General features: G+C 35.2%; 1 protein-coding gene across 1 annotated transcript in view; it reads left to right on the forward strand.

The window, feature by feature from the left end:
- LOC126875174 (lachesin-like) overlaps nt 1-26,921 on the forward strand; it is a 549,607-nt gene that overhangs the window by 273,635 nt on the left and 249,051 nt on the right. Inside the window, exon 4 of the mRNA XM_050637912.1 lies at nt 550-596. The gene's annotated coding sequence lies outside the window, so the exon portion shown is untranslated. The remainder of the gene's footprint in view (nt 1-549; nt 597-26,921) is intronic.

Consider the following 26,921-nt stretch of genomic DNA (forward strand, 5'->3'; position numbering starts at 1 on the left):
TGTCGTTATAAAATATATTCAAGACGAGACGTTCCTTATGGTTATTACTCCATCAGGTAAAAAGTGGGGAAACGTGCGTTTTCCACCCGCACATTGTAACCTGTTAACTCAGTGTTGTAATCAATTCAACCACCTCTATTATCCTAAACGAAATAGGGGATCGATCGTTTCGTGGCGTCGATTGTATAATCGTAACGGGAATCTACGACTCACGTTGACGCGCTACCTCGCGATCGCGTTTCTTCGCGAACGGTCGAACACCAGAGTTTTTTCAAAGATAGTGTACCTTTTTCTGCTAGCCGATGGAAAGACAAATTCAACGCTTTATAAAAAAGGCGAACTTGAGTTGGCCGCGAAGCTCTAAATCGAAGCAAATGTTGAGTACACATAACTGTTACTTTAGGTCTTGTACAAATACGTATGTTTAGTTCTTATATAGGTTTACATGCTGAATACTTGTGCTGGTAAAATATAAATATTTTCAAGTTTTCCTATGTTATATCTGATATTGAATATGTTATTATTTACGCACGTTTAATTTACTTACAGAAAAGCTGCCGGCGGTCTACGCTTCCCCTTTTAATGAAAGTGTACAGGTTAGTAAATAAATCGAATATCGAACGAAGCAATGAAACATTTCCCATTTTAGTTGTAGTTTTTATTGTAGTAGGTGCGCTTCGTAGGTATTAGTGGCTTGAAAATCTCCACTTGAATTTCAATACTTTATGAAATGCAATCAGCTCAAATGCTTATGTATAAATTATTAAATATTATTTAAAGAAATTGATTTCTATATTTTCCATGACGCGGTCGTAAGGCTGTACGTAAAATACCATACACATGATGTAGTTTGTAAAGTAGCCACATAACGCGCTGATTAAAATTCATTATAAATATTAGGTTGTTCGAAAAGTATCTTTCTTTCGCAAACGTGTTTTGTAGAACAGTGCACCTTCATACAAACGTGAATCCAAGTTTGTGAAATGTCGCGGTGTTGATCTCAACAGAACGAAGTGGACCGTACGTAATTCGACAAAATAATATAAAACAAGAAACGTTGTGCGCCTATTATTTCCTCATAAAACGAAAGAAACTTTTCGGACAACCTAATATTTTTAAATAGTATGTATCCTAATATCTCTGTTAGATAACCTATTTTACTTGAAATAACTAAGTATATTACTATATACTAATAATTGTGATAAATTAAGTTTCAAATTAAACAGATTCAGCGATGCATTTACAGAAATAAATGGCTATGAAATGTGGAAAAAGGTAAACGTGTGACAGCAGCATTAGGAACTATGATTGCTCCAAAGGAGGAATGAAAAACGTGTCAGAAATAGACGATTAGAGAACTGTGTTATTAAAATATAGTATCTGTAGGATCATAAGTGAAGACCGATAGACTCTGGTGAAATCAGTTGTTCCAGTTTCGATATGTATCGCTTATCGACAATCAATGCATCGGTATAAACGGACATAACACTTACAATTTAATTCACTCGACTGTGGTATAATTCACTCGGCGAATATCACCTCGTATGTCAGCAACATCAAAGAGAATTATTTGAATCGATTGAATGTTATCCGACATGTAACCGCATCGACTGAACGAGTTGATTAATCGTGGAATATGGCAAACCCACTCAACGAACAGGCTATTTACGTGATATTCCGTAATTGAATTGACTAATACGGAAAACCAAGACATAATAGCATGATACACCATTTTGTAACACAACCAACACAGGTGTACTGGAGAGTGAAGCATAAGTACATGTACAGTTACGTTTCTCAATTTCTCGATTACTACCTACTCCGAATTAAACTTGTTTATTCCTATGAAATCACAATAGTTTATATTTTAGCATTTGAAATCGTTATTGTTACCTTTCTGTCGACTTTTTATTATGTCCCGTGCTTTAACTAATCTCTTCTTAACACTGTATTTAAATATAGGTACCATCGTATGTTAAACTATAACGAAAGTAATTCTTTCCAAACTAATTAAGAAGCGGCTTTTTCTTTAAATTTCCCGTAACTTTGTAAATAATTCTTGTCACGTTCGAGTTAAGCTATCTTAATATGAAAATAAGTAGACGGGGTGTCCCACTAACACTGTTACAGGGCGATATCTCCGATGCCTTTAATAATAAAAATGCTAAAAGAACAAATTGTTCGTTTTGAAGAAAGCAAATATTACGGCGAACAAACAATTTTCACCACGTCGTATCTTTCGAGATCTCAGAGACATCGATGTTGTTTTAAATGGGATTATTAACCTACTAATATTGGAAAACCATTAGTTTAGTAGATATTTCAACTTTTATTTTGTAGAACCTGTCGTATGAAATACGAGGGAAGACGTAGGACACCTTTTTTGTGTTTATTTCCCTTTTCTTTCATACGATGAGTTTTACAATATAAAAGTTAGTTAGGTTACGCAAGTAGGTTAATAATTTTTTATACAGAATCTCGATCTACGTCGACCAGTGTATTAAAAGATATATAATTCCATGAGCTTTAGGCGCCCACCTACAGAAAACCTAATAACATCAGAAAATGCGAATTTCGAAATATCTTTGTCTTACAATGAATAATTATTATATGTAATTATTATTGCTGATATCAAAGAAACACTACCCGTTAGACCTAAACGCTAGATTTAATTAGATATTCATATTAAGTAATATTTACTTATTTACAACACTTACTTATAAATTATACTAAGTATTAACTTATTATAAATATTTAGCCATGTCACTGCGCCACGCCAGAAAAAATTACTGAAAATTCTCAATGCGAGAATTGATTGTAAATATTACCAAATACAAAAAAAAATATCAAAGAAACAGACTTGTGAATACAATTTCTTTCAAAACAGAAACTCCATATAAAGAATTCTTCTGAATTTTAGTTCGAAGCTTTATTAGAAATTCTTGACACGAGTCATTTAATTTACAAAATTTTCCATCGTCTTCAACTATCCGCTAAAGATAGAAAAATCCTGCTTTTAACGTTAATTGTTTTCACTTATACCGTATTCCCGAGTACTGCCATACCGCCACGGAATTAGTTCAAAAGACTGTATCTCATTGAGAGTTGGACAACTAGTTGGAGAAAGTCAATCCACCGCTTAACAAGGCCATCAAAAGCATTGGGGCGTTCAGTTCTACTTACCTTTACGTAGGAATCTAAAATTAGAGCTAGGACTCAGCTTATCCCATGCTGATAAGATCCGAGCTTTCCTTTCTTTTCCCGTATACGTTTGCTTTCCTTCTTCTTTCCTCCTTGCTTCTCTTTATTTATCTATTTTCTATATATTACATTTATAACTCGTTGTATTTTCATTGGTACGTATCGCACATTCGCTGCAATAATAACAGAGCTCAAAATTCACAGTTATTTGGTTATTGGTACCGAGAAAACAGTTGTTCCCTGTACTTTTTACTGGTGGGGTTCTATAAGCGTGTTTTAAAATTTCATCACGCCAGAGCATGTTGCATTACCACGAAAGTGTAACAGCTTAGAACGTTCAAACTTGTTTTCCCTAAGATTATGGTCTTTGAGTTATATCGTTGTCGCAGCAAATGAGACATATGTACAAGTAAAATTAGTAATGAAATATTATCAAAGATGTAGAACGTTTATCAACGTTAATTGTATTAGTGTCCATTTTCTTATGATCCAATGCATACCACATGATAAAGAATTAGACAATGTATTCTTATTGTTTCTCATTTCTAAAGGTAAATGAGAAACCTCCATTTATATTGTAATTACATTATGATAAATTCGCATATTATATCGTTCCTATCGTCAAAGCAATTCGATAATGTTTATTATCAAGTATTTACAAATCAACGAATTGAATAAATTTGTAATACATCTTCTGTATCGACGATGGAAGTTCTACACATACAACAAAGTTTCATTAAGAGTTGAAAATGCAACTTCTTTCATCCACAATAACGAAGATATTCAGAACATTCTAAATAAATGCAACTTGGATACATCGTACTTTCGTGTGTGTGTATCTCCTACACATTTCTTAAACGCATGTATAATTCTTTCCTCGCTTACTTTTACTGTATTTTTAATTTGTTCAAACGTACGCGCATCGGTACATGTAAAAAATAATGAAGCGTAGCTGCAAATAGGCACATAACCAAGAAGCCTACGGCTGCAAAATCGTATATGCATGTACATATGTGTAACGATAATGGGTTTGGACTGTTGCGGTTATGAGACATTCTGAAATATACACGCAAAGGTTATACGGTGTATGAACGTTGTATTTGCTTTGAAACGCTGACAGAGATATAATATTTGAAGAGAAGATGAGAATAAATTGAGAAAAACTATACAGGGTGCTCGAAAAGGTCCAAATTTATACTACGTTTTAGTGGAATTAAGTAGGTAACAAGAAATTGAGAATTCTCATTGACAGTTATTGTTGATACAGCCTAAAGCATCAATATCTCTATCACTCGTTAGGAATGTATCCAAAATGCGTTTACTACTATTACTGCAAGAAGAAATTTCGAATATTTGTTCTAATTATCAAAAGAATTGATACAAATTTTCGGACGCTATAACTTTTTGATAAATCATTTTCAGACACAAGTTTATATTAAATTTTTGGCCTACTTGACCTCATTAACTTGTAGCAACTAAAGTAAAAGGAGTTATTCATTAACGTAGACTATATGACGTTTTATTAATCTAGATATATAGTGTGTTCGATTTAACTGTACCATATACGCTATTATTTTCCTAACTTTTGTACACGTGAAAAAGTATTTTATATAAAAGTTATTTAATTTCATGGACGAAACTTCAATATTTAGTATGGGATATTTACAGAGATTTTAAAATGTTAATATAATTTATTAAATGGAAATTTTATTATTATCATTTTATTTTACGTTACAGGGTGATTTGAATGTATGTTTTTGTCTTTGTCGATGTGTATGTCTTTATGACATTTCATTTATTTAATAGGTCTATAATAAATACAAATCTTATCTGGCAGACATATTTTTGTAGATTTTGCACACTCTTCTATTCTAAATCCAGACCATTTACAGACTAATTCATAACCTGCTCGTCCAAGTCTGAAAACCTTTCAGACAACTTAGAGTGATTCTAAAATAACATAATAAAAATTTTCACATAACAAGCGATTAGCACACAATTTGATTTAACATTTAAGGTAAGATGAATTAAAATGAATACAATTTATTTGTAAATCACTGCTTTACGAAATTAAAGAAATTAAACCTATGGATCCAAAATTTTCTTGCCTGTTAAATGACATTTCCTCTATGCTTCGAATCATCTAAGCTCCGCTTTCACACTTGTGAATAGCTCGAAATAAAGCGGTACATCTTCGCTACAGCTATCACTGATTGCATGTTGCCTATTCATTTCTTATCATTTGACAGATTTTACAAAGTAACGTCTGGAAGAATGTGCTCGATTATTGTGCGTTTTATCAAATCGCTCTGTTACGCTGGACTTATCATAAACGTTGCATCCTGGTATTCCATGTAATATTGCAATGACTTCATCTATGTCATTTGCGCTTGAGTCTAATTTCTCTTTTTCTTCTATTGTCCCACGAAGCAAAAGTTTACCTCGTGCTCTCTTCGGTGCTTTGTTTTTCACGTTCAACCAGGCATTTCTCACCGTATTATCGCAGTTCTTTAAATTTAACCTTACACGAATTTTATTTACGTCTTCGTTCGTAATTATGTCTGTGGTTAACAGAAATTCTATAGAAGCAAGTATGCAAACACATGTACGTTTACACATAGTATTAAAATAGGAAACGTACCGTGCATACAACAAGACATCAATGGAGATTTTGCTGGAGCAGCTCCTTTATTACGAATTAAACCCGCAAACGACACGCCTCGGCGTTCCTTCCGAATTTTCTACTTATTGTTTGCTCTTTGACGCTTCCCCGAAGAGTGTTTAGCGCGGTGTCTGAGGCGGTTACACCATCTTAATAGTACTCACTATGGTATACAGAGTAGTACGTACGTAAAGCTGCTGTTTCGGTCACCCAATGATTTCCAACGACCTTAATCCCTTGCCTTACGATGTAAGTTCCAATAGCGCGTGCCATAAGCAATAATAGTCAATAAGCAACAAAAAACATGGTCGGTCGAGCTATTTCACGGTTTGACTAGGTGCTTAAAGTCGTGCAAATTGCACATGCTTTTTGATATATAAATGCACGTGCAAGATATAACTAATTTTATTTTGCAAGATGTTTGATAAATAATTACAACCAATTGATCATTGGACAAGAAAGATTTATTATCTTGAAGTAAATAATAAACCAATAACATTGACGTACCACGTTTCTCACTAACTGTACCAACTGTAGGTTAAGAGGTTAATCTTTGCACGTGCTATGAAGAGCACCATCCCGAATGACTTTCAGAAGTTTTTAGTCGTCGTTCGTTGTCTATTACAAAGACAAACGACTAACAAAACGGCTTATCTAAGTAAAATGTACTTTTTCGACACTGGGTACACATTTAAGGAGTCAACACGCTGGGCGGAGTGTATACGCGTTGTATACAAATATTTCCACATTTACCATTCTGTTTTGATTTGCGTTCAGTTTGGGTTAGTTTGTTCATTGCTTTACCTGGCTAACGGGACCTAACCCGAACTCTAACCCATATGCAACAAAACAATCACGCACCAAGTATTTGTATCTCCCTTGCCGTACAAAGCGCTAATAACGTTCTAACAAACAATCGACAGTTAAAACATTTTGGAAACCACTCGGAGGGCTAACTTTGACAACATATGTCGAAATTGAGGTCACCGAAGATCGGTTCTCTAAACAGCAGTTTTGGCGTACACGCTTAATGTCGCTAAAAGTGGATCGATTTTATCGACAAATTGAATTCTTAAATTTGTTACGAGTTGTGCAGGAAGACGTTTCAAATACCTGCAGACATAAAATTAGGACTTTAGGAAGTTTTCAGATGTTTCTTTTCTTTTTTGAGTAGAACTTCGTGCAATCGAGTATTTTTTTGATTACTGGTCGTAGTGTGGTTTGTTGAAAGTCTTTCAGCTGAGATTCATTTACGTGCATGATGATTCCTAACCCCTTGTCATACTTTTACGCGTCTGAGTCGTGATGAGAATTTTGAGCCAAACTTGAATATCACGGGTCAGGCTCGTGGTCTAATTTCATGTCAAACGTGAACATCACGAGTCCCATTTGTGGTCTTAATCTCGGGCCCGGTGTAAATGTATTGAATAGTGCCTTTTTCCTAAACACGGGCGCAGCTATCGACGCACTCAGTCGCACGATCTCATGGTTCAAGTTTAGACACTTTGTCTCCGCCACTTCGGCTCCTTTCCCGACCATTCATTCGGGCGCAACGTTTGGGCCCGGATTCTTCCGAGTTAAATGGTATGGCAAAGGGATAAAAATCTACTTTGTGTCTTTTTGTGCAGTTCGAATAATCGTTTTTTCCGCTGGAACCTAGGACTGCACCTTGTATATCAATAACCATGTTTTATAGAGGTAGATCTTATGGCTCGTCGATAATGAGCCGCCTTTTCCACTTAATGGATACAAGATTCTAATCGTTCCTATTTATAATTCTGACGTATTTCACTATTTTTCCAACCTATTTCTTGGTGCAGCGTATGCCGCCAGGTTGGTCTGTTAGTATCTGTTAACACGTTTACTGCTATATGGAATATATAGGTGCCATTATGAATCTTCCTCGTGTACGGTGCCTTTTTCATCGAACCTACCCTATTTCCGAAGCTGATGTTTCCGTCATTTTGCCGCGTTTCTCAACGAAATAAACACTAATCGAGTCTTTGCAGAATAAAGTAACACTGTTACGTCGGGCGACACTCTACCTAAACCAGACTACACACCGCGGTCTTCAGATCCTTACTGCGTACCCTCAATAGTCTCAGGTACCTTACATAAATCTCAGGAATTTCCTAGTCAAGGTCTTTCAGACTGAACAGATATTCTTTCGCTGAATTGTTTCCTGAAGTTTATTGTCCACCACGGGTTGACACGGAAAAGTTGCCTTTCCTCGCGTATGAGGCCTCCCACTAGCAACTTTATCTCGAGAGCGGTTAGCATCCTTCCTCACCCACCATCATAGCAAATAACCAATTAACAACGGAGCCTATTTCCCTCACTCTCTTAACCGAAATCGTCATCAACAAATCCGATGGTCCCGTGCGCTAGACACACCCATCCTTAGCTTTCCTCCGCCACAGCATCATCACCGAACTTCACTGATTTTCCATTTTGCAAACAGTCAACATCCTTTTGACCGGGTTTATACCCGTAGATCAGTCACTTATTTATCTTATACATACGCATCAGCGTAACTATCTTCTTTACAAAACTGTTGGAATAAACTGTGATTTATAACTTGTTATATCAGTGCCTTATTCAATTAAACTACCTCTATTATTCTAACCGAAATAGGGGATCGATCATTTCGTGGCGTCGATTATCTAATCGTAACGGGAATTTATGACTCCCGTTGGCGTGCGATCCTCGCGATCGCATCTCTCCGCGAGTGGTCGAAACAAACACAATTTAGCAAAAAATCCTACCGGCCCCATTTGTCCCGTACTAAGAATGGAAGAATGCTCCTCGTTATCAACAGACTGTCGTTTTATGTTACATTTATTATTGAAGTGAAACAAACGTAGATTGAAATAAGCGCCATATACTTTATAAATCTTTCAAACATGAAAGTGCAATATGAAACATATGTCGAAATGAGGACAATACAATACGGTCATTCGATTAAAATTCCTACGGGGCACTGTTACCTCGTATTGCCAAATAGGAAATCTTTAAAAAACACCACATGAACGCGTTAAGTAAAATTCCACCGTCCTATCGATGTTTATGATTAACTTCTCGTGAGGTAGTTAAGAACTTGGATAAACTGTGGATCTGCTTTCATTAACTTCGAATGCGAAGTGCTCGGTGAATCTGAGTACTTGTCACATTGTCGACTGACTTGTTTTAAATCCAAATTTCTCGTATATTACATGGTGTTCCGTTAGGAGTTGTTGAGTTGGCAGGGTCGATTAATGGTTTTAGAATTTTTGTAAAGTAGTTGTGGCTGGCTTTGTACATTTGATGTTGTTGCGAACACGGTGTTATGGATGTGAATTTGGAGAGAGAATTTCCCAAAGTGAAATTATATAGTTTGTGGAATTGTGAATATTGAATAAGGCGTGTGTTACGAGTTCTACCTTTTCTTCGTTCGGAAAAGCAGATTCTGCTTCGGTTTTCGAAGCAGGGATTGTCGAAGATTTGCTTCGTAGGGCTTTGTATACCTTGCACAGTGAGTTACCTGCAAAGTTGAGAGTGTGAAGTTTTTGCTGCCATTGTGCTTGTCCTAAGTGGAGTATATAGTGGTGTTTCTTGACAGTTCGTATTTTGTATGTTCGTATGTTCGATTCTGTTTTTAATGAATCCTAGGAGTATGTCGTCTGATGTGAAGATCCGTGTGGGAATAGACTTTGGGTTTGAAAATGGCTTAGTTGTATGCTCAGTAGACGATCTTTCGTAGTTTGTTTACTTTCCTGTCTCTCTGTTCTAGAGGGCGTGTCTTTGAAGCAAAGCTTTTTTGCACGACCCACTCTATGTACGTTAAGGTTTTTGTTAGTGGGGGTGTGATTATTGTTTGTAGCAGTGAGGATGATTGACAAATAATAGATTATAGATGGCTTTACAATCTGTTTGGATTGAGAGGTTAAATTGAGATGACGCGCAAGTAGTCTTGTTATTAGAACCAAGGCAGATATTCGCAAAAAAACGAGGTACGAGAAGGAAAAATTCAAATTATTTTAGAGTTCAAGAAACAAAATTTACTAGTTTTCGAAATTACGATGTATACAAAGAGTAAGATGCGAGTAATCATGGTACAAAGAAGAGCAATGGTCGAAACATCAAATCTTCATCATCAAACATCAGGCATCGAACTTGTGTCTCGCATCACACCAAATTCTCGCAAAGACGAAGTTGAAACTAATTTCAAAAACATTCGTCGCGTAATATTATTCGAAACCGATAAGACTGTACCTCAAGCTTTCATCAACTATAGGACAAAGAGAATTAAACTTTGCAAAACTATATGTATAATCGAAGAGAAGATGGCAAAGAGTTAGAAGTACTTGCAAACGAAAAAGAATTCCATGTCGATGATTCAGAGGATTTGTACCACGTACCAAAAACGGAATTGAAGAAAGCGCAGTGTGAAATGAGTAGCGCGAATATCGTGATTGGGACAGATATTGGATGGAATGGAAATACTGGCATTGTATTCGTTCAAAGTCGAATAAATGGCGTCATTTACCGTGATTTAACACAAGAACAAAGTAGGAGGCATGCGACACATATTGCAGGCGTTCACCTCATTTTTCAGCAGAGCAGTATTGCGATTTATAGCGCTCAAATTGTGAAAGATTACTTTTCATCTGAACATATTCCACATTTACATAAATTAACCAACATACCTGTTCAATTTGAATACTATCGGGAACTATTGAGAACGTCTTGTTTAAATCTTTCAACGCGCAAAGTCTTAAATCATTATTTGGATATTATGAAACTGATATACAGGGTGTCCGAGTTTGATCTGAAAATCTACAAATGCGATTTATTAGTAAATTACTTGCACATGACGTACCTCTCATATAAAGATGGTATACGTTTTCTTAAATCAAAATCATATAGCTTTTAATACACCAATTGATCTTTAGGTTGAAAAGCCATTAGCGTAGCAGATACTTTAACTTTTATTTTGTGAAAACTGTCGTAGCAAATGCAGGGGGAAAACGTATGACTTTTGTATCTGTTTTTCTTGTATTTTACACGATAGACACGAATAAGAATAATAATTTTTTGTAGAGAATGTCAAGGCGCATCGATTAGTGCATTGAAAATTATATGATTTCGATTTAAGAAAACGTATGTCGCTCCCATTTACAAGAAAACTAATCACATCGGATTATCAGCCAGTCGAAGTTATTCAATTCGTATCTGAACCATTCTTTATATAACGGGTAATTCGTAATTTATAGATTAAAATCGGATGAATGCCGGTATATGTACCTGCATGATGAATATGACACAAATACAAAAATTGATACAAACATATGCCCTATTTCACCTGGTTTATGAGTTTATTGGAATAAGTTTATATTGGAATAATTCTATCTACCTATTGACGAACAGAACTCGATATCCAACGAACAGCACCTAGAAGAATGAAGAGAGTAAAACAGTCAGTGACAAAAAGTCACCAGACTCGTCTTGTGTCCGAATGCAATACAGTTTGCTCAAGAAGAAACTCGCTGTATCTCGAAAACTAGGTCAACCAGAGTGTATATTTAAATGAATTTTTTTATTGTTTTCATGTGCAAAATCCACCGCCAAAGCGATTCTCCGATGTATATCTATGAGAGTTAATGAATCTCGTTTGAGACTTTTTGCTCTTACGATGATTACAATACGACGTAATAAAAATTTGACCTTAAATTTCACAATCAAATTTCTTTTCTTACAGATGTTCACTGGTCCAAAGGTGTACAAGTTGACCATAGTGATTTTTACATTTACTGTTTATGCACCCTGTACACAAATGAAACGTGAAAGTATCCAGTAATTCATTTTAATGGAATAGAAACAGGAAACATACTTGTCATGAATTCGATCTATTCGTCGCAATAAATGTATTCTGAACTTGTCAATTTAGTACAAGGAGACAAATATATCTCACAGGAGAGAATTGTTTTTTAAATTCTGAAAAGATTAATAGCATCGTTGCGTTGTAAAAGTAGCCAAACATACGCAAGGCAGTAAATAAAACTACTAGAATAGCCTTTAAACAGTTACCTGAATAAAGTTAAATAGAAACACAAATAGATATACAAGTTATTCAGGAATAAATAGAACAATATGTTAGAAATAATATATGTAACTGTAGAGGTTTACGTGTAGAGGATGGTTGGTCGGTGAGGTTTGATGACGAGATAGTTCGTTGTTGAAACCGTCGAGTATACTTTAGATGATATAAACAAATTAATATACAGACAATATTCGCTGAGATGATCCTACTAACGGATTCGCTAAGACAGTGTATAAGCCGTAAAATAAGATCGCTAATGACTCGTTAATTAGATCGCTGATAATTCGTTGATAACTCGATAGATAACTCTTGATAACTCGTCGATACTGAACTTTTCGGTTGCGTCCGTTTATTTGTACTGGTCGGGTCGAGTCGGAAAATCCAAATTCGTCTTTGTTCGACGGTTGCAAGTAGTGGCGACATTGTTTTGCCCGAAGTTTATTTATTATTACATTACATGTGTCCTGACGATCTTGATACTCCGAAGCAAAACAACAACATGATTTGAATTCTCCTGTACTCATGTGGCGCTACATAACTATTATTCGAACGAAATATTCGTTTAAAGCACAAATTTATTTAAACAACTTGTATAAATATTCGAATAAAGCGCAACTCTTGCATCGAATATAAAAAGAATGGGGAAATTAAAGTTATCGAATAGAAACGTTTACATCGTTTCTTTTCGGTTGTGTAAGATCGGTTTTTATTTGTACGATGAAAGCTATGTTCTGAAGGGACATTTCACTGAATCTATAATCTGTCAGCGAAGACGAGCTATGGCGAGGAATTTCATCCAATTATTATAACTCTGCCGAGTAATAAAGCGGAGGAGTAAAGTTTTCGTTAAGCCAAGCTAAAAATGGAATGAAATCCGTAGCAATCGGAGGAGACGTTTCGAAGGAGATGCGGTTTTCTCCCTCTGCCGTCATCCTGAAAACGGGTTTTCCGGAGCGACGGAACTCTCAGTCAGGAATTACTATCGCGCATCTCATGGCAGGATGTTCGTTAGCAGGATTTCTTTTCCCTTCAGCGACCAGTTGGCCACTCGACTCGAGTGCATTCTTATTCATCCGTTTTTCAGTTATTGTCGGAGTCCTTCTCGTCGGGCGCGATTCATCATTCGTTTCAGAATTCATCGTTCTTCGAAGAACCGAGCTTCCGTTGCGATTGAAAGCGAGAAATTATATCCTCAAAAAATCTCCTTTACTTTATTCAATCGTAAGAAATTATTCCCCATCGTCCCCTTTCAATTTTGGAAACTACAAATTTAGCTTAATTATAAAGTTTGTTTTGACGTCGTGCGTGCAAATGTTACCTTAAGCTATGCATCCATATGTTTACATTCGGATATTATCGCAAACTGATATTGGTTATGTGGGTGATCCTACTGAAGTGGGAATTTGGCAGTAATTTTATACACACATTTTTTTATTTAATTTAGTAACAAACTTCGGGTTTGGCAGAGGACATGTTGGTATTGCTACAAGGTGGGCATATCAATAAATAACTATATGTGTATTCCTTTAATACTTATCTGCAGGAAACTGAGATTTTAATAAAAATCTCGTATGATCAATCGGATTCGAAACTTCTCATTCGAAGAAACAAACAGTCTGCATACCTTTTATCACAAAGAATTCATTTCATTCCCATCAGATTATCGCATCCAACATCAAACATCAGTAGCAATTTGTAATCGCCTAGATCGTAAACTAACTGCCAGTCTTGATAGTTGTCAATTAAACTAGAAAGTGGAAACAAAAATAATTAAATTTAAAAAGTAATTGATCATACACTTTATTACTCATTCTTTAGACATCTATATAATATAAGTATAATCGACACACAGATTTATCAGATCCTTGGATACTCGTCTCAGTCCCCTGTCATACTGTCTGACAGATTAAGTGAGACCTATGGACTGAGAATTTTGATGCTAAACGTTCAAAATTCTGGTATTTAAAAAAATGTTGAATGTCAATGTTATATCCATGTTACATCAAATGAAACTTGGTAACAATAATAAACTTGGAATACATTGCGAAATGGGGCATTGGAAGGATGATTGGCTGCAAGAGATTGTCAACGAATCTACAATTTTAGCTAATCATAAGTGATCGCTTGTTATAAAATGCAAGAGCTAAGTAGATATCACTTTTTTGGAAAATTTCATAGGCAGGGGATTGACACGTAAAAATGGTGACAAAGATTGTGTATGTTTTTGTCAATAAGATGTCGATTAAGGTGGAAATAAATGTGCAATATATAAAATAATAAAATAGTAAAAATATATATAAAAAGGGAAAATTAGAAAACAAGTTCAAATTCATTCACCGAGCACAAGTCGTAGAGTACATTTTGTACATAAGACGTAAATGCTAATTATATCATGTATAATATATTACATACATCATGTACAACAGGTGATTTTTAAATAGAAATAAATTAAATTGATGATTCTTCGTAACTTGCCTATAAAGTTACGTTTACTATCTTCAAACGTAATACAATTTAACGTTTTTAACAGTGTTAAAGAGTGAGTGCTACAAAAAGTTCCCATTTCTGTAGAATCACCCATATATCACAAAATTAAACAATGAAATCAAGCCGGAAAATTGTATTCGCGTTGTATTGTTCTAATAACGATTTTGGTCAAAATGAGTAATTACTCGGTGATTTATGGACGCGGGTGTAAGTCCATTACCCAGCTACGTACTATTTGATAGCTTTACGACATCATTTTGCATTCTTAGAACGTAAAGCTTGTTTTTATAGTTTTTACATCGATATATCGTTTTCCACATAATATCGTTAAATTTGCAGATTTTAAATATGATCTTCTTGTAAATATGTAAAGCTCATTTATGGAAACTTATTTTGTTAAAGTGTACATACATAGTTTGATTGTTAACCATCTTAAGTATTTTGTAGTCGACGGTTCTTACAACTCGTTGTAAGCAGGGAAAGAATTACATTGTTTGTAAAAGTCTAATACAGTAAAAAAGTGTCTAATAGCGAAATATTTTTGAATAACGCACACAAATACAAAGGAAGGGTATCGCAAATTTATGGAGGTTATGGAGAAAGATATTAAATTTGTCAATAAACGCTTTATTACAGTTGGTACGACCGTTCGCGGAGAGACGCGGTCGCGAAGAAAACGCGTCAGCGAGAGGTGTAAATTCTCGCTACGATTCTGTTAATCGACGCCGCGAAATAGTCGTTCCCCTGTTTCGATTAAGATAACAGAGGTGGTTCAATGAATGTAACACTGTATTAATAGGTTAACATAAAATAGTATATTTGACAATAATATGATGAACACGCCACAGACTGTTTAACAATGAATATAGTAAATATATTACAGAAAGTTGACCCGACTTTACGATATCTCGCAATGAATCCGTTAGACTATGCGTTTTTAATTTTAATCGTCAGACCTCTCGATGTATCACGTTTGTCTCGTCAGAGGGGACTGATTGCCTTTCGATCATTTTTTTGTCTCCCTGGGACTATGCTCGGGTCACGCTACCGTTCGCGCCTATGATCACGTATGCCGCCTTCTTGTGTGGAAAAAGTAACGGACCAAAATCGACGTTTCTAGATCTCGCTGCTTGGTGACAACTATGCGCTCGTCAATACATTGTATATGTTCCGTCGGGCAGATAAGACGATCTGCCTGCGACACTGTAGGACCGCGAGCAACGGTTAAAAATACAGCCTGTGGTAAGCCTCGTGGCGTAACAACAGTGTTATAAATAAATATCGTGTGCATGAAATAGCTAACGACGCATTTTCCATTATAGCAGTAACTGACTGTATTATTGTGTCGTAGCATAGTTACATGGTTTTTATCGCGTGGTAACAACTCCGTGTCGTTAATAATCGTGATACATGATAGTACCATGAAACGCAATTATCTAGTGTTTTTAATTCGTTATTTCAAAGTACTGTCCTTGCGCTTGGGCACAAACCTAATATCGAGCACCAATGAAATTAATAGCACTACTCAGCTTTTCAAAATTTTGCCGAGTTTCAATAACCGCATTATTATCCATTTCATGCATACGATATTTGTTTCTTAGTCTGTAGGAAGCATTTATGGACAAACTCGGTATAACATTTTTTTCTGCTTTTGTCTGTAGGTAAAGCCCTCGCGGTTTGCTCGTTTAAGTTTGGGACATGCTGTATATTATTACTCGTTAGGGAATACCGACATTATCTTGGAATGAGTACCTACACGCGTAAAGTTTAATACAAGTCCGTAAAATATATATACAAAACTATCATGTATCTATGTATAGAAGGCGTTTTAAAACAGGCTAGCTAAATATTTTCGTTGTTTTCGATGATATAAGAAATACTTTTTATGTAATTTAAATTATGTCAACAGATGAATCAGGCGGCAGAAACGTTTAATGTCTTTTTCAAGGTCGTGCGCGTTTTTTAAGAATCGCAATAAATACTCCGCATAAAAATCTGCAATAAAATTTTTCCGTTTAAGGTAGTTTTCGAGAAAATCGAGTTTGAAAATTTATCAAGTATACTTGAATAATCAAGTATACTTAAATAATCGGCAGGATGTTGTTCTACGTGCAAAGACAAGTCGAAAGTGAAGAATAAAATTTGTCCGTTTTGGGCTTCATTTGCAAGGAAATAAAGTTCGAACATGTTTAGTTAAGAACCGACCTAGTACACGCGTATGATAAATTTTCACGTTTATATTTCTCGGAAACAAAGCGTCTTGAGAAAAACTTTATTCCGCGCTTTCGACTTATTTTCATAAGGAATCGTCTCGTGCCCTCTTGTACCTCTTAATCGGTCATACCCTGTATATAAATATCCATACACATTCATGGAATCAAAGTAGGAGTATCGCCAACATCAACCATATAGAAATCCCCACTTAGTAGGTTTTTAGTAGGCAATTTTGGCATGTAAGAGTCTCTTACGATTTAGATTTATCATGCATGTACATATTTCTATTGGAGAACATAAACAGGCCCATTTCAAGTTATACACACACTTATCTTCGAAGCTACTCGTTATGCAAAAGAACGTTCCAAGTAAAATTTTTTCATTTTTATTTAGGCAGGCGTATATATATCGACCTATAACAGATCATTCAACGTTACTTATTGTCGTTCAAAATTTAGCTTGTTCTTATCCGATATTTTTCAAAATTCAATATAACTTTGAAAAAATGTCGTAAACAATTCTAAGTACTTTTCATTTTATGTTAAAACCAAACCTCACGTTGAATTTGCCATTTTTGTTTAGAAATTTGTTTACCGTCCAAGCAAGTGCTGGTATCGATATTTCAAAGAGTACAATATCATTTTAAGAAATGTTGCACACAATTGAAGGTATCTTTCATTTTGTATTAAAATTTAACATATAGCCAAGCTAAAACTCATGTTCGATTTCATCATTTTTATTTGGCAATTTGGTTAACACTTTACCGACCGATAGCCGATTAATCGGTTTTTTATCGCCGACAATCTTTTCCATTATTTGAGCAGTAATTTGTTTTTTAGTACTAAGGTACCTTGCTCAGTTGCGTCAGTTGCGTTGCTTTGTAAGCTCCCACAATTTTATACGAATTTGAAAAACTTACTGTTTGCGATGAACGAAAAGAGTGGTATTGGAGAGACTAAACCGAAACAGAGCCGGCGCCAGGGAGAATCTGCGCCTGAGCTGTCGGTCGGACGTGCGTATGTTGTTGAACCGCTAGCGGCCAGTAAAGTGTTAACATGAAAACAAGAATCAGCACTGATATATCTCTTTACACCGATAAATTGTCAGTGTAAAGAGTGTCTAACAAGTTTTCTCTCTTTAAGGAGACTGATAGCGAGCCAGATGACTACCAAGTTCCATTTTTCTATTTATTCTTTGTTATTTAAATTCATTACTAATAAACATTAAATTAAACTCTTTTCTTCACTGTCTACTATTTACTTTCAGTCACTTGATTTGCGTTTGTATATAGATAATTTTAGGTTTAGCTTTAATATCGAATTAAAAGTACTTTGAGTTGTTTGCGACACGTTTCTAAATCATATCTCACCTTTCCAAGTAGCTCTTTTCGATATATCGAGGTTTAAAAAGATCCTGAGATAAGGACTAAATTATACGGACGAGGGGGCTAGATTGTAAAATATTATCTTTTCTCTAATTAATTTCATAATTAAATTACATCTTTACAAAAATAAATATATATTTGGACTTTTTCGAGTGACAATATATATACCTACACATACACTGGTACATATCATCAAAATCTATATTACAAGACTGGCGATATCAAATGTTCTATCGGTCTGTCCTAATTTGGAGTTATATTTCATTGGAATAACTGCGAGACCTTTGCAGAACCCATACGGAACGTGTCGTTTGAACCCCAGCTGGTCTCCAATCAACGTAGTCTCGCTTATCAAACTTCCAGTTCGCGACATGCGGACGGAACGACCAAGTTGAGATGCCAGTCTCGTATTTGCATTTGAACTCACTGGAACACGCTTGCTGCCACAATAAGAATGCCGCTGTAATTTTCTGTAACACGGAAAATTCACTTTGTGACCGGTGTGCGTTGCGTACTAATCCCCGACTCTTACATGCGTATGTTTTGCCTTTTGCAATCTTTCCCACATCTCAATTTTTATACTATAGAAAAGAATGACGTATGTTATCAACAATTTTACGCTATAAAATTCACGTTATCAAACAAATGAAACTTACACTCTTAATTTGTTCTACAATAAGCATTGAATTACTCGTGTTAATCGGGAATTTGTTATCATGATACAAAAAAAGACTTGAAATTCTTTCTTATTATTATTAATTCTATATCAAACATTTAATATCGTCTTGTAAAACTTTCTTTCAAAAACTGAATGTAACTTAATTATCAATTTCCTTTTCATTACAGGTATTTTCTTCTAACATACGAATACTTATTAATTTTATCGTGTTTAAACGTTAGTTTTGTTGAGAGAAAGCACGTTTCTCTTTTCGGAAAGCTTTTAAAATATTTAATTAAACAGGTATTGCCGATTTTTTGCAGTTATTGCCTACATATCCCCAAAGTGTCATAATTTTTGCAGATTGGAGATGTACCCCTGTAAGTTTTATCGTCTTATTCTCTCGCAGTCGGTAATCGCCGATCATAAAATTCCTCCGTAAGGATAATTACATTCTATCATAGATAAAATGGGATTTCATTCTCTATAGAAGTTCTAAAAAGTCGGCAGAAAATGGTTGTCGACATAGTCAATTAGAGAAGTGTCAGCGTCTGATTCCTTAGCGATTCTGATAAGGTTAATTAAACATTTAAGGGAAATTGTCCGCGCGGATCGAACGCTGATACCTATTCTCCAAGCCCATAGACTCTATGTACTGGATATTTACATATGTACAGGCAGAGGTTTTCTCGAAGTGGGACCGAGGTTGGGGGTAGACGCGGAAGGGTAGGGTAAAAATTGACGAAGTCTAGGAGGCAAGGGCCAGAAAATGCCCGAAGCGGTGCCTAATGAGCTTCCTGCAGCATCGAGTCGTCGCCTCTACGGCTGCCATTCAGGATCTGTGACACCACGGTGATTCAGAATTCGAGCGAACGAGATCCGAGGGGGAGAGCAGATTCGCAAAGTCTGTGACAATCGGCAGCTAGCGTGGCTATTGTTTCAACGAACCAAGCTGCTACCGAGAGAGACTTTCAAAACGTTTTAATAACCCGTTCTTCCCTCGGATGCTTCTCTGTTTTTCCTTCGCGTTCGTTTCCTCCTTTAGCGAGACCGTAAAGCCAACTCGTGTGGCAAGTAAGACGAGCCAGTAATTATGCGTGTTCGCTCTTGCGGCTGAAAACAACTTTCAAGCTTCTTGCCGAATGCATTTTTCTCAATATTAACACCACCGTCCAAATAACTTCTTAAAAAACGATCCATGTGAACAAATTTTCTTCTACAACGTCAAATTCAAATAGTAAACTTTCCTTATTACGCTCTACCGTATATGTGTTTGATGAATATTTTCTTTAACCGAGTATTACATACAATGGCATCGATAGCGACGCAACTTGAATAATTTTCGATTTACTTTTATCATACATTGTGTTTCCATCTTTATCGTGTAAAACGGTACATTTGCAATTGCATCGGTTTTCCGTCAAAGAGCAAAGTTATTACTTGTCGACCTGGCTTTAGTTTTATAACAACATTGCTCATTGTCAGGTGTTTTATGACGTTGCAAATGGCAGGTGTCTTCTTGTGTTCGTATAATATCTTGTAATGACTCACGAAGGTTTCTTTGTAAATTTGAAAAAGCCTCCTCTTTAAACATTACATTTTTTCAATTGTCCCACTATCAATGCCAATCGGCGATATGAACATATGAAATATAAATACAGACAAATGTTTCGTCACTTTGATAGAATCTTTAACTGTTTATTATGTGTTAAAATAATATTGCTATGCTGTGTGATGTAACTTATAAGAAATCTATGTTTTATTTTGAAACACTTTCCGAAATTGTTGCTCGAAAATTTATAATTGAAAAATTTAATACACACAACTTTTATGTTGAAAAATGGTATCGAAATCTGTGTTGAAATATGTATAAACATTGATTTCTACGGACGAATAAATTTTTTATTCAGGGTCAGTGAAACGTGTCTACAGGAGAATGGGACGAAAGGAACATTTTTGTTCTGATCGAAGCTCGACTCTTGCGTTTGCTTTCCCTGTCTTTCACACGATAGGTTTTTACAAAATATTAGTTGAAATATCTACGAAACTAATAGTTTTTCAACAAAAAGTATTCACCTTTTTACTTTCTTCCAGCATAAAATTCAATATTTCCCCATTTTAAAAGTCAACCCAAAAGTTTTATCCTTCCAAGTTGTATGTGCTGATAATTGGGATATATGCTACATATAGCAATTATACATAAATGTGTACATGTTAATTATGTATGTACACATACATTTCATTACTGGTATACAGAACGGTTTAATATAATTTAAATCATAGTGGTATTGTAGGTTTTAATAAACGAGATATTAAAATTCCTGTTGCGAAACCGCATAAGCACGAGGAGATACAGCAGCAACCTTAATGAAATAATATTTCTCTGCAAGAAAAGTCCAACGAAAAAATTAAATTGTCATTTAATTTCATTAAAGCAGCTAACTGTTGGTTATAGAATTGTAAATCTAACGAATGGTGCCAGAAAATACTTAACTTCGATGCAATTAATAAATCTTTTCGTGGCATTGAAAACTTGCGATTAAAGATATATTAATAATATATTAAATGAAAATAAAGAATTCATAAGAATAATCATAATACGTTATTTGATGATAATATATAATGCGTTTTTTTTTACGATATACATTTTGGTGTTCCAAAGCAGAATCGGGAATGTTTGATATAGATAATACGAAGCGCTCTCGCTTTATCTAAACAAACACTTCACTGAAAACGCTACTTGTTGACTTTCTTAGTGTACATATCATTAACTGAAGCGGAGAGTGCACCAAAATGATCTCATTTTCTATATCGTTACTAACATAAATTATAATGTATACAGTTTCGTTTATACTTATAAATATTAATAGTATAAATAATATATAAATATAAATAATAACGCAATGACAAAATAATCAAATGCAGTGGAACCTCCAGCATCCGAAATAATGACGGGGCATAACTGTTTGGATAAGAGAATTTTCGCATAATAGAACTCGTGTCTCTTTTCGCAATTACTATTCAATATTTCAAAATCAATAATACAAGAACGATTATAAAAAAATACCATACGATGTAAATATAATATTTTTTAAATTATTTATGGATTCTACGCCTATTTTACTACATTGAATTATATCGTTCGTGCTTCAAACCTTCCAAGTTCCTTTTCTGACACTATAAACATTTCAAAATACTTTTTTTTATTTTTTATTTAGGCCTTTTATCGTCACTTTCACTCTAATCTTTTTGTTAGCACGGGGACTTGAAATGTTGATGATATTTATCAAGATTACAAAACTTTTTCGTATAATGCACATACAAGATGAGTGACTAAAAGCGTGCCACCTAGATAACTCTTTCAATTTTTAAGATTTTTGTCAAGTGTTCGTGAGTTTTGCAGGTCACAAGTTTATATTTTGAACACCTACGATTGCAGCCCTTCTCAAAACGAATGCAAATACCACGGACACACGGTTATTCGGGTCACGAACGCAATAATAAGTAAAAAATAAAAATTTGTTGCGAATGCTTCTGAAAAAGAGTCTACTCGGCTTTATTGGCAAAAGAGATACTTCGTGACATCGAGATCCTTCTAAATCCTCACCAATTCACGGTCGGTCAATAATTGGAGCTACTTGCCTCGATCACGTGCCTAGCACGTGAGTGTTTTGTTTACGTCTACTGACTTCTGTCGTTGAACGGAGCACGTACGTACAGTGATGAGCAAATGCGTAAACACACTCCTCTAATTTTGTATAAAAGGCGATAGTACGGGTAATTTTTTAATTCGTCGGATGTACGGAATATTTTACAAAAATATAGATTTTGTCAAATTAAGGTTTCTAAATTAATATTTTGTCCACTCTCCTGCATTTTTCCGTATTGCTTCGAATCTAAGTGGCATAGTGTCTATTAAATTTTTAATAATTTCTGGTCCGATATTGTACCATTTCTGTTGTGTTCCTCTTCCACAATTCATGAACCCCAAAGGGTGGATTATCATACGTTGCCAGTTCTTTTCACAATGGACCACAAATTCTCGATCAGATTCATACCCGGACTTTGGCCGGCCACTTTATTACAGAAAGCTTTTGATTTTCTAACCAGGTTTTTACTACTTTTCCAATATGCCTACGGTCCCCGTCTTGTTGAAATACTACTTTGTGTTTACCAAAACCAATAGAATTAACAAGAAAAGGTAAATTATTTTGCAAAATAGTTAAATAATGCTCTTTGCGCGTTAAAGCTTCGATTCGAATTAAGGGACCAACAACTAATTGATTCACCCTCAAACTTCATAGTTTGTTTTATACCATTTGTTTGAAACTGTTAATTTTTGTTTCCTCGGACCATACAGCTCTTTTGAATCTTCTGTCGTCAATTCTTTGTACGTGTCAGCAAAATTTTTTCGTAATTTAATATTTTTATCTAAAAGAGCTGGTTTACGTTTCTCTTTTCTTCCGCCTTTAAACCAATTTTCTTTAAAGAGCGACGAATGGTCCATTCACTAGCACTTACTCCGACTTTTAGAGCAGCGATTTTTGGCGTTTTGCAACTTTCAGACCGAATACGATGTGCAATTTCACGTGCCGCTCTATATAAGTAGTGGTTTACCGTTTCTTGAACAAACTGATGCAATATCGTAGGTCCTTTTTATTCTCCCAACTATCGTACGACCGACACCATATTTCTCTGCAATTTGCCGCAGCGATAAACCTTTATCGCACAACGAAACAATATTCTTCTTTTTGTCTTGCTTAAGTGGCTTTACCGTGGATTAAGCGTGTCAAACAATTTGCAAAGTGAAGAATAACTAAGCAAGTGTTGAACAGCTTTTGTTGACAGTTTCAATTCTCAAACATTTATTCGCTATCCTATCGGTTTTTGACGAAACGTGCAAAACTATAAACATTGTTCCAAATCCCTATTTTTAAAAAATATTCCGTATATCGTTGATATTAATGAAAATAACCCTAAACGGTTAATTGAAAAATTGCTCATATTATCCCTTTTTGAGATCTTTGTTAATCTTTGTTAATAAAACCAAGAATACACTTTTCCAGAAGAATTCACAACAAATCTTTATTTTTCGCCGTTATCACATCGGTGATGGTGAGTGGCCTTAAATGACCGTGATATTTGAATTTATCTTGAGGCTACAATCCTAGCTATTCAAAAGTACGTAGTTCCGTTTAAAAAAAAAATGATCACCATCGCGTAATAGCCCCCTGGGAAACAAACAACTCTTTTTTTGTATTCCAAAAATAGAAAAAGTTACTCAAGTGGCTCGCTTTTTATGTCTTATGCTACAGATCCAACTATTGACATTCCTTGTTGGTAATTTATTGCTATCGATATCAAACAGAGAATAGATATTTATTTTTCAAATCAATTATATCTCGACATCATAGTACTTTGAAAATATAAGAATTGTAATGGTAATTGGTAATAAGAATTGTTGATATCCATTAAAAGAATTTAATGTCTCCTTTACAGGACGTTTCAATGTCGTCGCAAGGTCAAGTAGATAAAAGCACAGTATGTTCTCCTCGATACCATACAACTTTTATCTGACACATTTTTCCGTATTGCTTATGTTTTTTTAGATATTTAGACGTTTCTAATTAAATAGGACATACATGACAACTTTCAAGCTTTGCAAGTTTCAAGCGTGCATTATGGGAAGAATATCAAGAACATTAATTTATTTTAATATACTTAATAATTTCTATACGGTATGTATGTATAATTTCTATGAAAAAGTTAAATTTCTATTTCATAGCAATATTATTTGTTAAAACGTTGATGACACATTTATCAAAAAGATACACGTGTGTCCGCTCATTACACTGAGCGCATACGATGAGCACATAATTACAGACCTATATCTCTCTAATGTACAATTCACGTGTCCATAATTCCATTCGAAATCATAAATTACGTAGCAATTGATTTGTGCACACAATTTTGTGGAGTCGTCCGGAAATAATGGCTTGGGTCATAAATATTAGTATAGAAATTTCCCGATGGGATAGCTGTTGGTACGACATATCGCTAGGGAATTTCTCGAGAATTAGTACTGTAATCAAAATAATGTACCAGAAAGAGACATAATTTGGTTCATTGTTTTTGAATGTACACGAGAGTACCAATCTAACTGCAAAAGCGTTATTAGAAATGTTAATTACAACTGATCGAAACTTCATTTCTTTTACGCTTGTAATTTTACCTGTTGAAATATCCGTTTTCGATATTTACTTACAAAATAGAAATCTGATGTTGATGTATACGATACTTGCTACCAGGGAAGAAATAATTTCTGCTTCTATTATTCATTTTCTATCGTTCATTTTATAATGATTTATATTTTACATAATAACTATTATTTAAAATTCAATGAAAACCATTACTTTATTTTTTTTAATTATCATTATGAATTGTCATATTTACTCGTATTGATTATGTCAATAGCAGCAGATTAACATTTTGCTGGCTTTCGGAATGCGGATTCTTGCTTACCCTTAATAGAAAATACTTTGATTACAAAATTCAGTATGATTTTATTATCGCGAAATATTATTACGTGATGAAATGTGGCTTTAAAATAAAAAAATTAATATATAATAAAAATGTTGGTTTCTGTTAGTTGTCATACGTTATGAGGTAGTTTTGTTATTTAAGGAACTCATTATCTTCATTTTGTTGTCAAGCTACAAGTGTGATAAAGAAGATATTCTGGTAATGATATTAACACCTTACCGTGTATTTAATTTTAATACAAGTTGATAAATTGTAATAATGTAATAATATATATATGTATACAACGAGGCGCTCGGTTAATCGGACTTCAAATCGACGCATTTAACGTTTCGGTAAGGATTGACCCTGCTGCAAAATGCAAGCGCCTCTTCGATTCATAGATGGCGCAGACTCTGCCGTCGCCCTCTGCCACTCTTGTATAATATCCTGTTCATTAATTATAATGCGCTGGAATGCCCATGGCCTTACACTCGGCCTTCCTGAAAGTTAGATCGCCCTCGACTATGCTTACTACTAGACCTAAAATTACACAGATAATATTCAAGGATTAGTATATTACCTCTTGCAACCCTCATAGATAGTTAACCGTGTGCCTGGAATTTTCGCACTAACAGAGAGATCAATTCTGTCATCAGCAGTAAAAGCTCGTGATATCCATTTCAGCTGGTAGCTGACAAGCTGTACCTGAATACCTTGGAGTACGACCAAATTCTACCATAATAACATTAATAAATGTCCACAGGTCCCAACATTGCCACCAGATTTCCATCCACATAATCCTGACCACAATACCCGCGTCTAAGCGACTGAATAAAACAGGCGCCCAGTATCTTCAATAATCAACTCCGGATGGCTGCTCCCCGCCATCAGGCATCGTGTTTATGTAGCTGTCATACCTTGGGTCAAGAGTCCAGATTCATTGTGACATCTTGGATCAGCTCACAATCGGACCTGCTCTCAGTTGAGTCATTTCCCTGACTGGTTTGGGAGATGAGCTTCTCACTTCTTAGTTTCCAGTTGTGACTTTATGACCACCCTGTACATACTAGCTATTCTCCCTGAAACAACTAATCAAACAACAATGTGCCAATTCACTTATACAGTGATATTGTAGAGCATCGCAAGTAATCTACTTTTGGATGCTATCCACCGCCGCAATACTCTTTTGCATCTCCCGAATTTTCTTTCGGCTTGACTAACAGTTTCTGCTTTGTCCTGTTACCGCTGGTTTTCTAGCCGCCGTGATTACATCTTCCAAATTATAGGTTGACATTTTCAATTTTCAAACAATGAAGCGAGCATTCTGAATTTCCCGCGCCGAATTTGCCTTTAATTGTCAATATTTTATCCTTTTCGACTAAAGGGATCTATATGTGTTGTCGATATTTATTGACGAACCGTATATACAAACATTTGCGCCGAACTTCATCGTGCTGTATGAGCCACAGAACCGTTTATCGCTTTTTTCACTCTCTTGAAATTAGAATCCCATGTTCTTCGATCACATGCACACGTGTAAACTATTTATTCACTGCACACCGTTCAAGGTATGCTTAATACCTTGTCCCTTGCAGAGAGCTTTAAACCGTTGCTAGTGCAGTGTACGCATTCCTCTAGCGCTCTTCCGTACGATCGCTTTTATGACAGTATCCGCAAGCTACTCTATTTCCATCTTTTTTCCTTATTTCATTCC

Source organism: Bombus huntii, chromosome 17, assembly GCF_024542735.1.
Source record: "Bombus huntii isolate Logan2020A chromosome 17, iyBomHunt1.1, whole genome shotgun sequence".
Taxonomy (NCBI): domain Eukaryota; kingdom Metazoa; phylum Arthropoda; class Insecta; order Hymenoptera; family Apidae; genus Bombus; species Bombus huntii.